The 17,901-nt window shown below is 42.6% G+C and overlaps 1 protein-coding gene across 8 annotated transcripts in view; it reads right to left on the reverse strand.

Moving 5' to 3' along the window:
* Positions 1–17,901, reverse strand: part of LOC307116464 (uncharacterized protein) — a 204,750-nt gene that overhangs the window by 151,065 nt on the left and 35,784 nt on the right. The gene's annotated exons all lie outside the window — the stretch shown is intronic.

Raw genomic sequence — 17,901 nt, forward strand, 5'->3', positions numbered from 1 at the left:
ATTCACACAGAAGTTTCCAGATCCCAGAGGCGGTGCTGAGAGCTACTGGCGGGCCTGCCCTTCAGCTGCACATGTCCCAGGAGGTGTCTTTCCAGGATCTTCACAGCCGGTAACACATTCTCACAGGGAAGTTACAGAGAATTCAAAAGGCGGGCAGACTGGGTTTGAAACCAGAAACTTTCTGCCTCTGATTTGCCTGGATCCTTAAACCCTCAGTGAGGAGGGGGAGGGGAAGGGCAGCCTGCTCTCTCAGCCCCTCCCTGTCCCCCCATCTGAATGGAGAGGCAGCTTGAGTTAGGGAAGCAGGTGGATGGGGTGTCAGAGACAGACCCAGATGTCCATTCATGGTTAGGCACTTGATGAGATAAGGTCCCCGTCCATCAAGTGGGGAAAAGATTTTAATTTTACTATTTTATAAGGGATAAAAATTTTCTAGTTGTAGGTGGTGGTCTGTGAAGTCTGGGTTCTGGGAATGCATTTCTAAATGAATATTTTTACTTTAGTAGTCCCTAAAACTTTGTTAATGGGACATTGATATTAATATAGAATGTCTACTGTTAGTTTTCCTTATATTTGGGAAACAAAACAATTTAAAATCAACAATATTTAAAACAGAGTTATAAGAATAATAACTGTTACCATTTTACTTAGACCCACCACCATTTTTAAAATATATTTTATTGATATTTTACAGAGAGCAAGGGAGAGGGATAAAGAGTTAGAAACGTGGATGAGAAACATCAATCAGCTGCCTCCTGCACAGCCCCCACTGGGGATGTGCCTGCAACCAAGGTACATGCCCTTGACCAGAATCGAACCTGGGACCCTTCAATCTGCAGGCCAACGCTCTACCCACTGAGCCAAACCAGCTAGGTCCCATCACCATGTTTTTATTTTTATTATTTTCCAGTATTTTCATAAATATAGAAATTCATTTCAGTGGTATAAATCTTTATTTACTTTAAAGATATGACCTGTTCATAAACCTATAATTTAGAGTAAGCCAGACAAAGGGTTATATTTAACCTACTGTATTAATTAAATGGCTTTAGGCCAATAAAATATCACCTCTTAGTATTGCCACCCAAAGCCAGAAAACACATGACATATAATAAACATATAAACACATAAAGACAATCCATTCTACAAAGATGGTGAAAGACTTATACACTGAAAATCACACAACAAATGCTAAAGAAAGCAGATACAAATAAACTGAAAGACATTCCTTAATATGTCCCAAGTGTCTACACAATAAATAGATTACCGATGGAAATTCCAAGGCAATTTTGGCTGTAATTTAAGCAAAAGAGATTCGGGAGAGGCAAAATACTTTAAATATAGGAAAGTGGGATATTCACTTTTTGACACTGAAAAACATTTTACAAAACAAGAGTAAGGCCGAAACCGGTTTGGCTCAGTGGATGGAGCGTCGGTCTGTGGACTGGAAGGTCCCAGGTTCGATTCCGGTCAAGGGCATGTACATTGGTTGTGGGCACATCCCCAGTAGGAGGTGTGCAGGAGGTAGCTGGTCGATGTCTCTCTCTCATCGATGTTTCTAACTCTCTATCCCTCTCCCTTCCTCTCTGTGAAAAATCAATAAACTATATTAAAAAAAAAACACAAAAAAAACAAGAGTAAGCAAGTGTGTGTGATCCTGCATTAGCACAGATCCACACACCAATGAAACGGAGGAGAATGCCCTGAACAGAGACCCTGATGAAGCCTCACCTGCATCAAACAGGAGCCTTCTCTGTGGCTCAGGAAACAATCCACAGGGGCACATGCAACCTCCGGAAATGATGTGGTAAAAGTGATCTACAACTTTCAGACATTTCTGTTTATTTCCTCCTTAAAACTGATAATGGAATGAAACACCCTGCCTCAGTGATGTCTGCTTGTTCACATCCCCTCCATTCCCAGTAGTGAAGTTTGTAAGTCAGTGACCACGCATTTAGAATCTATTCTACACTAATAAAAGAGTAAGATGCAAATTGACCATACCTTCTTGACACCCACCAGCCAATCAGGAGTGAGTATGCAAATTAACCCAACAAAAAATGGTGGGTTAATTTGCATACATAGGTGCCAAGCGGCCAAGACAATCGCCATGGTGATGACACAGGGGTTCCGCAACACTCCAGCCGCTCCGGGCCTCTGGGCAGCATGAGAAGGCGGAAAGGCGGCTCCAGGCCGGAGTGAAGGTGGTGCCGGCAGCCAGGGGAAGGAAGGCCCATTCTTGCACGAATCTTCTAGTCTATATAATAAAAGCCTAAGCAACCTTTATGGTGGAATGAACAGAATGACCTGTCGCTATCATGCGCACTGACCAGCAGGGGGCAGGCGCTCAATGCAGGAGCTTCCCCTGTTGGTCAGTGCGCTCCCACAGGGGGATCGCTGCTCAACCAGAAGCCGGGCTCATGGCTGGCGAGTGCAGCGGCAGTGGCGGGAGCGTCTCCCACCTCCTCGGCACAGCTAAGGAGCAGGGAGTTGAAGGGTAAGGAGCAGTGAGCAGGTGGGCAGTAAGGAGCAAGGGGTCCCGGACTGTGAGAGGGTGCAGGCCCAGCTGAAGGACACTACATGCAGACAAATGAGCCAAAGGGGACAGGGTGTGAAATACCTTTGAGATAAACTTCTCTACATCACGATGTATTTGTCAGTTATATCTAATATAATGTAACTTCAAATTTATTATAAGTCCCTTAAAACAAAATCTACAGCTCAGCAGGTGTGGCTCAGTGAGTTAGAGTGTCATCCCTCCCACAAAGTCACAGATTTAATTCCCTGTCAGGTCTCTAACCTGGGTGGAAGGTTTAACCTCCACCTAGAGTGCCTGAGGGAGGCAACCAATTGATGTGTCTCTCTCATATCAATGTTTCCCTCTCTCTGTCTCTCTACCCACCATCCCACTCACTCTCTCTGAGATCAATGGAAATCATATCCTTGGATAAGGATTTTTTTAAAAGAGAAACTACATTTATTTTTTGAATATTTTATTGATTTCAGAGGAAGGGAGAGAGAAAGAAACATCAGTGATGAGAGAGAATCAATGTTCCACTGACTCCTGCATGCCCCCTATTGAGGATTGAAGGGGAACCCCAGGGCCTGTGCCCTGACCTGGAGTCTAACCTGGTTCATAGGTTAGATGCACATCCACTAAGCAACATAGGCTGGGCCAGAACGTTTACTTTTTATATTATAACTAGAGGTACGGTGCACGGGGGGGGGGGGGGGGGGGGGGGGGGGGGGAGCGGGCCTAAGTTGGCATGTGGACAGCCCTCACAGTCCAGAAACCCTTGTTCCTTACCATCCGCCTGCTAGATGGTCCTTAACACTCAACTTGCTGCTCAGCGCTGCCACGGAGGTGGAACATGCTCCTGCCATCACCGCTGAGCATGCCAGCCATGAGCCCAGTTTATGGTTGAGCCTCGCTCCCCACGGGGGATTGTACTGACCTCAAGGGGGCAGCTCCTACATTGAGCGTCTGCCCCCTGGTGGTCAGTGTGGGTCAGAGCGGCCAGTTGTACCACCATTCCGTTGATTTGCACATAGACTTTAAAAAAAATTTTTTTAAATATAGATTTTATTGATTTTTAACAGAGAGGAAGAGAGAGGGATAGAGTTAGAACCATCGATGAGAGAGAAACATCGATCAGCTGATGTGCCCGCAACCAAGGTACATGCCCTTAACTTGAATCGAACCTGGGACCCTTCACTCCGCAGGCCAATGCTCTATCCACTGAGCCAAACTGGTTAGGGCATGCATTAGACTTTTATTATATAGGATTATAACCTATTTTGTTGCACCCCACCCCCGAATCCCCTATTTTAAAAAAATATATAATTTATTGATTTTTTTACAGAGAGGAAGGGAGAGTTAGAAACATCAATGAGAGAGAAACATCGATCAGCTGCCTCCTGCACACTTCCTACTGGGGATGTGCCCGCAACCAAGGTATGTGCCCTTGACCGGAATCGAACCTGGGACTTTTCAGTCAGCAGGCTGACGCTCTATCCACTGAGCCAAACTGGTTTCGGCCGAATCCCCTATTTTTTATTTTGTTTTCTATTTCTGAATGATCTGTCACACATGCATAACAAACCTGTCAAATATATACAGTGAAAAAAACATTGGGATATATTTTTAGCTCAATAATCATTAATTCTGGCCATATCAGGTGTTGCTCAGTGGATACAGCAAAGGTTCATGGACTTAAGAGTCCTGGATTTGATTCCAATAAATGAGACGTACTTACCTTGCAGGGTGGATCCAAGGCCTGTGCAGGAGGCTACCTGTCAGAGATGTGTCTCTCTGACAATGATGTTTCCCTCTCTCTGTCCCCTTTCCTTTCACTCTCTCAAAAATCAATGGAAAAATAGCCTCCGGTGAGGATCCACAACAACAAAAAATTCATTAATTTTGTCCTGGCCAAGGAGTAATTTTGCTGGTTGGAGCGCCATCCCAATGTCCCAAGATTGTTGGTTTGATCCCAGATTGAGGCATATCCAGGGGTTCAAAATAAACAAGAAGAAGAAAGGAATCATTAATTCTGCAACATTTTGTATGGTGGTACATTATCTACAATGTAAGCACAAAAAGGAGCAGCACCATTGATCAATATCCAATAATTACATATCCCTATGTACCCCCAAAATTTTTTTTACCACAATATGTTAGTAAATATCTAATATGAAGTATGTTTCATTGAAAAAGATTCCATCTATAGACATGTCTACTCACTATGCAGGGAGATTCTCTGTGTAGTGAGTAGACATGAATGGGAGTAAGCTGAATCCTGGGAACGTGGGGTTTTTTATTTGTTTGTTTGTTTGTTTGTTTTTGTCCAATAGCAATGTATCATCCAAATTTTCAATCTATCTCAGCATAAGCCTTTAATTAATTAAAATGATAAAATCTGCCTAGATGGTATTGCTCAGGAGGTCATGGTTCCATTCCTGGTCAGGGCACATGCCCCAGTTGAGGGCACTATTTCCTTTGTGGGGTATACAAGAAGTGGTGGATCGATGATTCTCTCTCACCAATGATGTTTCTCTCTCTCACCCTCTCCTTTCCTCTCTACATTCAATAAATTTTTAAAAAATTAAAAATAAGGGGGCAATAAAATTAAAATAAAATAAAAAGTAAAAATACATAAAATTATAAAACCTTAAAATATTAGAATAAAGTACTTTTAATTTTAAAAATCTCATATTATTTACGAGAAAACCAGGAGGCCCTCCATTGGAAATAAGCTTTTAGAAATGTCTGTGGAACATACACATGCAATCTGGTTGATGCAAACTCCACCAGCACCATCCTGAGAATTTCCAGAGCACACAGAATAATGAGTATTAGCTTGTGTATTTCAAACTTATCATTATTTTGGGTTTAAATGGAGCCAGTAAAAACTTGAAAGCTAGCTTTCCTGTTTCCTTTTATGTTCACACTAGTAGCCTAAACCAGCAGTCGGACATCCCTTTCGCAATCAGGGACCGCTGGCTCATAACCGCTTACCTGCCTGCCTGCCTGATTGCCCCTAACCACCCTGCCTGCCGACCTGATCGCCCCCAACGGACCCCCTCCAGTCTGATCACCCATAACTGCCCTTGCGGCCAGTTTGCTTGCCCCCAACTGCCCTCCCCTGCCGGTGTGTTTGCCCCCACCAACCTGCTCAGCTCCAACTGCACCCTCCCCGGCCAGCCTGCTCACCTCCAACTTCGCCCCCTGCTGGCCTGATCACCCCCAACTGCCCACCCCTGCCAACCTGCTCGCCCCAAACTGTGCCCCCTGTCAGCCTGCTCACGTCCAACTGCCCTCCCTTGCCGACCTGCTAGCCCCAAACTGTCACCCCTGCCAGTCTACTCACCCCCAACAGCCCCCATTACGGTCTACTCATTCCTAACTGCCTCTGCCTCGGCCCTGCCACTATGGCTTTTCCGGAAGGATGTCCAGTCTCCTGGAAAGTCTCCCAGTCTAATTAGCATATTACCCTTTTATTAGTATAGATAAGGAAATTTACATCCTTACCACACATCTCTGCATGAGGCAGTAACGAGGAACTCAGTTACTTTGGTGAGGTGATCACGTTGAGAAGGGGTGTCTATTCACACATGGACTAGAGCCTGCAAATACGTTCTGGACTACCAGCCAGGTTGGTCAGTAAGGATTGCTTAGGGGCCCCACCTGGATGGATGCCCTGGCAGCTCTACACAAACCAGGAAATAAGAGACTACATGTGCACTGATGTATTAATGTGCACAAATGCTCAGAAACCTAAGAAAAACACACACAATACTGATAGACGAAACAGCCTTTGCCTGATTTTATGAATGCATTTGAGGTTACAGAATAGAATTAGGGTGTTTCTGACTCAAAATTATTAATAACTGGTAACAAAATGGAAAGTTCAGAGATAGAACTAAGGTTAAAAGAGGGGTTTTAAATTGTTCATGATACATGTTAAAATGTATCATGAACATGATATTTGAACAGTAAATATTTGTTATTCTCTGCACTGCCAAAAGCCAGTTCCAGCATATCATAATTGCAACAGTTTCATCGAAAGGTTGATGGAACTTGGGGACTCAACAAGGTCTGAGTCACAAATATTGTCACTTGTTGGGAATGGCTGAAGGCATTTCCCCAAACCTGAAAAAGATGCATTAAATTGATTGTTGGCTGGCAGACAGCCCGGGGCATCTTAAATCTACATGTTATTGCCTCCTACTAACCAAACACCTGAACAGCTGTAGGCTATTCTCCAATTTGACATAGCTTCTGTAGGAAATCCTACCCTTTGAAGTGTATATCTCCACCTTGCCTTAGGACAATTTGTGCTAATAAAAAGCAAGGGGTCCTGAGACAAGAAGAACTTAGCTCCTTTGCCTAGGTTCCTCTGACCCCCAATGCTTTTCAAAATTTTCTTTTGTCTCTGGACTCTTACTTAATCTAGCACAGCCCATTTCCAGATTCCAGAAACCTTCTAGATGCTGGATCAAGACACACCGGTGTTAAATTGTGCCAACGTCTGGCATTAATTGGAGCCTGTAATATGGACAATTTGGAGATGAAGTATTCGCCTGAGCAGATAAAACAACACCAGTGATGGTGGTAAGACTAACTGTGTGTTGAGCCCACGTCAGCTTGGGAAGCCCACAGATCGCAAGTGCATGGGTGATACTTTGTGTTTAAGTCAGATTATAATGGGGAAGAATTCGGTTAAAAGGCAAAATTATAAACAAATTGGAATATCCAAAGGTACTTTTTGAAAAATGTAGTTTCTTGTTCAAATTAAACTCTTAATTCATATTTGGAATGGAAAATCTGTAAAAAGAAATAAAACCCCGCTGCCGACTCTGCCTCTGGTGTGGAGTGATTCAAAGGTGGCTGGAGCCCTGGCCGGTTTGGCTCAGTGGATAGAGCGTCGGCCTTCGGACTGAAGGGTCCCGGGTTCGATTCCCGGTCAAGGGCATGTACCTTGGTTGCGGGCACATCCCCAGTGGGAGGTGTGCAGGAGGCGGCTGATCGATGTTTCTCTCTCATCGATGTTTCTGGCTCTCTATCCCTCTCCCTTCCTCTCTGTAAAAAATCAATAAAATATATTTTAAAAAAAAAAGGTGGCTGGAGAAGGCAGAGCTATAAACTCTCCCACAAAAAGACTACTTACAGCTTTGTTTGAAAATTATAGGAGAACTCGTTGGGGAAAGCAAAATTTGGCTAAGGTCACCTTGGGTGCTAGTTATTACTTTGGAAAGCGAGATAGGAAAAACTTTAAAATCTATCTTTATCTATTAAGCATGCCTTTAATTGGGAAAAGATACGTGGCCAGGTCTGTTACTGAATCTTTCCCCAAAGCAAGCAGGAGGTGGGGGAAGGGAGACATCTGGCAATGCAATATGGATGCCCACTCCCTGAGTATGCTAATTTAATGTCTCATTCTCGCCATGAAAAGTTTTACAAAATTTAGAAATGTGTCTGGGATTTCTGTGCTCCTAAAGAGAGAATCTAGCCGAAACCGGTTTGGCTCAGTGGATAGAGCGTCAGTCTGTGGACTGAAAGGTCCCAGGTTCGATTCCGGTCAAGGGCATGTACATTGGTTGTGGGCACATCCCCGGTAGGGGGTGCGCAGGAGGCAGCTGATCAATGTTTCTCTCTCATCGATGTTTCTAGCTCTCTATCCCTCTCCCTTCCTCTCTGTAAAAAATCAATAAAATATATTTTATATATATATATATATATATATATATATATATATATATATATATATATATATATATATAAAAGTGTTACTAATCAAGAATTTCTAAATATTTGACTTCCCTGCTCTGTCAGTTCAAGATTCATATTAAATTGGGAGAAATTATGTGATTGTGGTAACTAAATGCCTAAAGTATACAAAATTACTTTTGAGATAACAATTCTTGTATTTTTCTCTAAAGAAATTAATAGTTTAAAATATATTAATATACCAAGTGTAGTAAAGTGTCAACTTTGGTCTAATTAAATGACAAGGATTAATTTTATGATCCCAACTGACAATTTTAATACTAAAACCAGTTTAAATTTGATATATTTTAAGATAATTATAAAAAGTATTATAATATTTAAATCATATATATATATTTGATGGTCTTTCCAAGTTAAATTTCAAGGCTTTAACCAAGGGATGATTTTTGGAAAACTCCAAGGGCCCGGAGTAATTCAAAGAGATTGTTCTCTCTTCTTAAAAGAAATATTTTAAGTTTAGCCAATCTAATATATTTGAAATCACATGGAAAGCTTTATCAAATAAAATTAATAACTATATTTTACTTATAAACATATATTTTAAATGTTATGAAGGTATTAACCTCTAAGGAGGGCAAAATAAAGAAACAAAATATTTCCTAAAATCCAACAGCAGAATTTTAAGGCAGAATTTTAATAACAAAAGCTTCTAGCCGCCTGCATTTTAAATAGGCTGGAGGTGGGATGCGTTTGAGCTTTGTAAATCAGACGTATAAGTTTACTAAATTTACTTGCTTCACTTTTTAAATAAAAATACCTACTTTAGCTGTGACTGGTTGGCTCAGTGGATAGAGCGTTGGCCTGCGGACTGAGAGGTCCCAGGTTCGATTCCAGTCAAGGGCATGTACCTTGGTTGCAGGCATATCCCCAGTAGGGGGTGTGCAGGAGGCAGCTGGTTGATGTTTCTCTCTCATCAATGTTTCTAACTCTCTATCCCTCTCCCTTCCTCTCTGTAAAAAGTTAATAAAATATATATTTTTAAAATTCCTACTTTAATTACTAAATACAATAAATTAGCTTATTTTATTTTTAATATATTTCATTGATTTTTTACAGAAAGGGAGAGGAATAGAGAGTTAGAAACATCAGTGAGAGAGAAATATCGATCAGCTGCCTCCTACACACATCCTACTGGGGATGTGCCTGCAACCCAGGTACATGCCCTTGACCAGAATCAAACCTGGGACCTTTCAGTCTGCAGGCTGACACTCTATCCACTGAGCCAAACAGGTTAGGGCATAAATTAGCTTTTAAAAATATAATCAAGGTCTCTTATAAATTAAGTTATATAAGAAGCCAATATTTTTGTAAGAAATATTGTTAAGTCTTCTAAGAAAGTTACTGAGACCTCCCATAATCCCATATGCAAATAAACCAAAGGGGATACTCTTTAAAAATACAATTCTAAGCTTAATAAAAAGGAGAAATTTTAAAATTTAGAAATCTCTTCCAATAATATTTACAGGATAAACTAAAGATTGTTGTTAAAATACCAAAACTGACAATAATAATAGTCACCATGAATTTAAAAGAAGTAGTTTAATGTGACATGGCCTGGCACTATCATTCAACACCCACCAAAAAGCAACCATGTTTGTTACACTTGTTGCTTGGTATAAAAAAGAAAGACAAAGATTTTTAAATGAAACCCTCTAAGCTAGCATGGAAATTATTTTGGAAGGAAATAAAGAGAGGCTTCCTTCAAAGGTCTGAAAAATTATAATTAAAAGTATGTATATTAGGCCTCAAAAGCTAAATAATCTGTGTTTCTGCCTCTGACAAAGTTTATGTAAAATTACTCTAAGACTAATTGCAGAAATTTAATTCATGTTATTTACTATCGATAACCTAGGACAAGTAAGGTTAAAGTAAATTAGTAAATACATTAACCTTATTTCAGATTGATTTAAATTGGCTAATTTAAATAAGTGAATATTGAAGAAAACTTAATTGTACTGGACAGGAAACTGCTCCTGAAGTATTAACTAATTTTTTTACTAATGGTTCGTCTCATAGTAAACTTGCTTAACATGCAATGAATCCAAAGCAGTCATATGTCTATGCAGAAAATTAAAATTAAAAATTATCAAGACTGCCCTGACCAGTTAGGCTCAGTGGATAGAGCGTTGGCCTGCAGACTGAGAGGTCCTGGGTTCAATTCCGGTCAAGGGCATGTACCTTGGTTGCGGGCACATCCCCAGTGAGAGGTGTGCAGGAGGCAGCTAATCAATGTTTCTCTCTCATCGATGTTTTAATTCTCTATCCCTCTCCCTTCCTCTCTGTAAAAAATCAATAAAACATATTTGAAAAAAAAATTATCAAGACTGCATTGTAGCCCTGGCTGGTTTAGCTCAGTGAATGGAGCATCAACCTGCGGACTCAAGGGTCCAGGGTTCAATTCTAGTCAGAGCACATGCCTGGGTTGCGGGTTCGATCCCCAGTGGGGGTACTGCAGGAGGCAGCCAATCAATGATTCTCTTTCATCATTGATGTTTCTATCTCTCCCTCTCCCTTCCTCTCTGAAATCAATAAAAATATATTTTAAAGAAATGACTACATTGTAAAATTTCCAAAAGCCTCCTAATATTTAAATTTAAAAAAGGGGGCTAGTGGATAAATATCCTGTAAGAAAATGACAATAAGCTTTAAATTTTTTACTTTGAAAATTATTTTTCTTTGTAATGCTGATAGCAAGACATCCATGAAAACACACATAATGTCAAAATAAGCCAAAGGAAAATTGTTTGGGCAAAAATGAGAAAGAATCCCAAGTCTAATTTATAGAAAATATTCATTTATTAACTTTTGGTCGAGACAATGTTTGTATATTTCCAGAAAACTCCCCAAGTCCCTGTGGATTCCTACATCAACGGATCCCAGAGAGGAACTGACCTGACTGCTCCTGCCACACAAATAGCAGTGGCCCCAAAGAACAGAGGAAAAGCAGTCCAGAAATTAAGATGGTGAAGATGCCTTGCCCTGCTAAGAGTCAGCAGCTGTGCTTCGCTGCAAGTTGCCCAGGAACAAACCAGAGAAGGTTGGACCTGCATCGCCACCATTTGTCCACCATCCAGAACTAGAATATCATTGTTGACATGTACACATAAGGAACTGTTGGACATTGAAGTTGGGACTCTAAGAACTGTTGGCCCAGAAAGAAACTGACTGCAAACTGATTCCTTTAATGACTAACAGCAATTTAAAGGGACTTAATAGAACTTTGTCCTTTCCATTTAATTTGAAAATCTTAAAACATAAATTTTACCCTCTTGTTAAATTTAAAAAATTCCAAAAGGGGAAATGCCGGAAGCCAGTTCTAGCATGCCATAACTGCAAGAGTTTCATCGAAAGGTTGACAGAACTTGGGGACTCAACGAGGACTGAGTCACATATATTGTTACCTGTTGGGAATGGCTGAAGGCATTTCCCCAAACCTGAACAGGATGCATTAAATTGTTTGTTGGCCGACAGCCCAGGGCATCTTAATCTACATGTTATTACCTCCTACTGGCCAAACAACTGAACAGCTGTAGGCTAGTCCCCAATCTGAAAATGCTTCTGTAGGAAACCCTACCCATTGAAGTGTATATCTCCACTTTGCGTTAGGACAATTTGTGTTAATAAAAAGCAAGGGGTCCTGAGACCAGGAGAACTTACCTCCTTTAGCTAGGCCCCTCTGACCCCAATGCCTTTCAAAATTATCTTTTGTCTCTGGACTCTTAAGTTACACACAGCCTTTCTCCAGATTGCCAAACCCTTCTTAATGCAGGAACAAGCATCCCCACACTGTACGTCCTTTTCACAGAAACCTTGGTGTTCAGCTAGGGCCTCTCATTGGGCAGGTGACTGAAATAAAAATGGTTATAACGTATCCAAGACATAGAAACCATATGTGAGCTAAATGTAAGAACTCTTAGATAAAAACATAGGGTTAAATCTTCATGACTTAGGATTTTTCCCCCCAAGCTAAGCAGTTCTTTCCCACAGCTATTCTTTTATATATATACTAGAGGCCCAGTGCATGAAATTCGTGCACAGGGGTGTCCCCTCAGCCAAGACTGCACCCTCTCCAATCAGGGACCCCTCGAGGGATGTCTGACTGCCGGTTTAGGCCCGATCCTGGACCATAGGCTCCTAACTGCTCACCTGGCTGCCTTCCTGATCACACTTCTGCTGGCCTGGTCACCCCTCAATACCCCCCCTTGCTGGTGTGGTTGCCCACAACTCCCCCCACCATGGGCCTGGTGGCCCCATGCAGCCTGTTGCTCAGTCATTTGGTCCCCTCTCACTAACCCCCTGTGGGGCTGGTCACTCCATGCAGCCTGATGCTCGGTCATTTGGTTGTCCCTCACTAACCCTCCTGCTTGCCTGGTCCCCCCACACAGCTGGTTCAGTCATCTGTTTGGTTGTTTCGGATGTGATGGTCGCTTAGCCTTTTCTCTGTACTAATAAAAGGGTAATATGCTAAGTAGACTGGGAGACCTTCCAGGAGACCTTCCCGACATTCTTCTGGACAAAGCCATGGTAGAGGGGCTGAGGTAGAGGTGGCTAGAGGACAAGAGGGGTGGGCAGTTGTGGGTGATCAGGCTAGTATGGGACGGCAGTTGTGGGTGATCAGGCTAGTGTGGGGCAGGGCCATTTGGGGTAAGCAGAGCAGCAGGGGTCCAGTTAGGGGCAAGCAGGACATCAATGGGGGTCAGTTGGAGGTTATCAGGACAGCGGGGGGGGCAGTTGGGGGCTAGCAGGCCAGTGGGGAGGAAAGATGGGGGCGAGCAGGCCAGCAGGGGGGCAATTAGGGGTGAGCGGGCCAGCAGGGGGGGCAGTTAGGGGTGAGCACACTGACACAGGGGAAGTTGGGGGTGATCAGGCTGGCAGGGGGGCATTTGGGGGCGAGCAGGCTGGTGGCGGGGGGAAATTGGAGGTGAGCAGGCTGGCAGGCAGAGTGGTTAGGGGCAATCAGGCAGGCAGGCAGACAGGTGAGCAGTTAGGAGCCAGCAGTCCCAGATTGCAAGAGGTATATCCGACTGCCGGTTTAGGCCCGATCACTGTAAACAGGCACTAGGATATCCTTCAAGGGGTCCCAGATTGAAGAGAGTGCAGGCTGGGCTGTGGGACACCACCCCCCCCCCACCCCATGCACAAATTTCGTGCACTGGGCCATTAGTATATACAGATATCTATATCTATAGTAATAAAAAGGTAATATGCTAATTAGACTGGAGGACCTTCTGGATCTTCTTCTGGACAAAGCCATGGTGGTGGGGCCGAGGTTGAGGAGGTTAGAGGCCAAGACGGGATGGCAATTGTGGGTGATCAGGCTGGTGGGGGGGCGTTGGGGGTTATCAGGCTGGCAGGGGGGGCATTTGGGGGTGAGCAGGCCGGCAGGTAGAGTGGTTAGGGGCAATCAGGTAGGCAGGCAGGTGAGTGGTTAGGAGCCAGCAATCGCAGATTGTGAGGGATCTCCGATTGCCGGTTTACACCCTATCCCTGTAAACCTGCAGTAGGACATCCTTCGAGGGGACCCAGATTGGAAAGGGTGTGGGCCAGGCTGAGGGACACACACTTCCCGTGCATGAATTTTGTGCACCAGGCCACTAGTATGTATATGTATATGTATGTATGTATATATATATATATATATATATATATATATATACACACACATATACATACATATACATACATATACATATATACATATATATGGATTCCAGAGGAGAGAGAAACACCAATGATGAAAGAGAACCATTAATCTGTTGCCTCTTGCATGCCCCCCAATGCTGTCGAGCCTGCAACCTGGGCATGTGCCCTTGAATGGAATCGAACCTGGGACTCTTTAGTCTCAGGCTGGCAATCTATCCACAGAGCCCAAACGACTAGGCCTTCATGACTTCAGATTTTACAGTAAAGTTCGAGATATGACAGCAACACAAAATAAATTAGTCATCATCCTAATGTACACTCGAGTTTCTAAGCAAGGAGCAAAAGATGGCATGACAATGTGTAATTCAAAGACTTTATCACATCAGGTAAAATACAGTCTATCAGATAAAAAAAGTGATTTTAAGTTACAAATCTTGAAGCATCTAGTATCCTTATTTCACAAAGTCCTACAAATAGGAGAAACCAAGATGGCGGCATAGGTAAACACCTAAATTGCTGCCTCACACAACAATTTCAAAACTACAACTAAAAGACAGAATGGACATCATCCAGAACCACAGGAAAGCTGGCTGACTAGAAATTCTACAACTGGAAGGAAAAAGAAAACCACAAGGAGAATCAGAGGAGCTGCAAAAGCCTGAGGTACGGAAACACATGCGTGCGGAGAGGACAGGGCCGGAGAGGACGGGGAGGCCGAGTGCCTGGCTGGCGTTCTCCAGTGGGAAGGAGATAAAAGCTCCGAACTGCGCTGAACCCCAGTTCTGGGCGAGACGCTGGGACACAGGCTCATAAAGGGGGAATCTGGATTGTAAGGCGGAAACGCAGGGGAGCGGCGAAAAGCAGAGGTCCGAAGAAGCGCGCGCAAATGCACGCAGAGAGGACGGATTGTTGAGTGTGCCGTTGGATTGCTCTAGTGGGAAGGAGACAAAAGCTCCAGACTGCGCTGAACCCCAGTTCTGACTGCATTGAACCCCAGTTCCGGTGAGAATCTGGGAAACCAGATTCATTGGGGGAGAGACTGGACTATCTGGCAACGGGAATACTCGAGGGCATCTTTCTCTCAGAGGTGCTTGCAGCGATTACCTAGGGACACTGAGACCCAGGAACCTCATAGGGCGGGGCTTACGGGAAGCCAAGGCTGTTGGCTCCACCCTGAAACTCCACCCCATCCAAGATGAGCAGAGAGGCTTTTGCAATTTTGCAAGTCTTGGCGAATAAAGCTGTCTCCCGGCGTAGACACAGCTGATCCTTACAGCCAATTGGCCTAGAGGTCAATTCCTCCCAGTGATACCAACAACAATCAAGACTTAACTACAACAAGACTGGGCATACAGTCTACAAAGGGGTGCACCAGGAAATGTCCACCTCAGGTAACTGGGGAGGCTGAGCCACTGCACCCTATAGGACACCTAGCACACAAAGCTACTCTACCAACTCAGGGAAGCAGTGAAAATGTGGAAAAAAAGAAACAGATCACAAATGAAAGAAATGGAGGAAAGCAAATGACTGGATATAAAGTTCAAATCCACGGGTATAGGATTTTTCAAGAATTTCCTAGAAAAGGCCAATAAATTAAGTGAGACCCTCGAGGATATGAAAAAGAACCAACTAGAAATTAAACATATATTGACTGAAATAAAAAATATTATAGAGACACAACAGCAGATTATAGGACCGCAAGAATCAAGTCAAAGATTTGAAATACAAAGAAGCAAAAAAAAACCCCACAACAGGTAAAGAAAAAAACAATCCAAGAATTTGAAGATAGTGTAAGGAGCCTCTGGGACAACCTCAAGCGTACCAACATCAGAATTATGGGGGTGCCAGAAGAGGGAGAGCAAGATACTGAAAACCTATTTGAAGAAATAATGACCAAAAACTTCCCCCACCTGGTGAAAGAAATAGACTTATAAGTCCAGGAAGTTCATAGAAGCCCAAACAAAAGGAATCCGAAGAGGATCACACCAAGACACATCATAATTAAAATGCCAAGGGCAAAAGACAAAGAGAGATTATAAGCAGCAAGAGAAAAACAGTTAATTACCTACAAGGGAGCACCCATACGATTGTTAGCTGATTTCTCAACAGAAACTATGCAGGCCAGAAAGGAGTGGCAAGAAATATTCAAAGTGATGAATAGCAAGAACCTACAACCAAGATTGCTCTACCCAGCAAATCTATCATTCAGAATTGAAGGGCAGATAAAGAGATTCACAGATAAGAAAAAGCTAAAGGAGTTCATCACCACCAAACCAGTATTATATGAAATGCTGAAAGGTATTCTTTAAGAGGCAGAAGAAGAAAACCGTAAAGTTAAAAATTATGAACAACAAATACATGTCTATCAAACAGTGAATCTAAAAATCAAGTCAAGCCGAAACTGGTTTGGCTCAGTGAATAGAGCGTTGGTCTGCGGACTGAAGGGTCCCGGGTTCGATTCCGGTCAGGGGCATGTACGTTGGTTGCGGGCACATCCCCAGTAGGGGGTGTGGCAGGAGGCAGCTGGTCGATGTTTCTCTCTCATCGATGTTTCGAGCTCTCTAACCCTCTCCCTTCCTCTCTGTAAAAAATCAACAAAAAATATATATTTAAAAAATAAAAATAAAGTCAATAAAAAATCTGATGAACAAAATAAACTGGTGAATATAATAGAATCAGGGGCATAGAAAGGGAGTGGACTGACAAGTATCAGGGGAAAAGGGGTGTAGGGGGTGCCAGAAGAGACTGGACAATTATTATACACATATGGATGAGGACAGTGTGGGGGAGGTAAGGGCAGAGGGTGGGGTGGGAAGCGGGTGGAGGGGAGCTATGGGGGGGGGAGAGGAAGAGTTATAACAATCTGAATAAAGATTTATTAAATAAAAAAATAAAAGAATAAAATGTGCTAGATGGTGTGGTTCAGTGGTTGAGCATAGCACTATGAACCAGGAGGTCAGAATTCTATTCCTGGTCAGGGCATAGGCCCCGGTTGAGGGCTCCATTCCCAGTGTGAGGTATGCAGGAGGCAGGGGATCCATGATTCTCTCTCACCATTGATGTCTCTATCTCTCTCTCTCTCCCTCTCCCTTCATCTATCAAATCAATAAAAATATATATTTTTAAAAGTTAGAATAAAACTGATATAACATGGGTTAATTCCATTCCAATAAAGAAGAAAACAGCATGACAATGAGAAATTAAGGTTTGCAATGAAAATCAGGACAAGAAAAATCATTCCAATTACAAATACACAAATGCCAATTTATGGTATTCCAAAACTTCATATTCATATTAAAAACTATACACATCAGCATGAATAGCCCACCAACTTCATGAAAAGAAAGAACAATATTCACCAAATTCTAATGTCAGTCATTGCATTAGTCAACTCCAAACTACTGAGTGGAAGCTACAAGGGCTTGAAAGGCTGATTTGGGGCAGGAAGAGCTTTACATGCTGTGGTCATAGCACTGCAAAAAGAATGGCAGCATAGAAGACAAAGTGAAAAACCAGAGGAACAGTAAGGAAATAGGATGTGAAAGAAATAGAATTAATTTTTCTGAGTTCAGTCAGCAATGTAGCCTGGGAAAAGTGTCCTCTCCCACATACAAAGTTCATGCCAGGTCTCCATCCTGGGTACAACAATATTACTGGTATTGCAATATTTCTCTTAATTATGGAAACTCTTATTATACAGACAGCACCATCCTGAGTGTATGTCAGTCACCTAAATGTGACAACCATATACTGACATGATCTCAAAAAGTTTTCAGCTGAACACAACAGTGGCACAGAAAAGGAAGTAACTTTGATGACATCATTTACAAAACCAGAGAATTATTTTAAAAGATTTATTCAGTAAAAAAAAAAAAAAAAGAAAGATTTATTCAATAGTATTATTCTCTAAGAAGAAAATACTGCGCCTTAGAATGTAGTATGGGAATAGTCCATGGGAAAGTGTACACAAG

The sequence above is a fragment of the Cnephaeus nilssonii genome (assembly GCF_951640355.1).
Source record: "Cnephaeus nilssonii genome assembly, chromosome: 20".
Lineage (NCBI taxonomy): Eukaryota > Metazoa > Chordata > Mammalia > Chiroptera > Vespertilionidae > Cnephaeus > Cnephaeus nilssonii.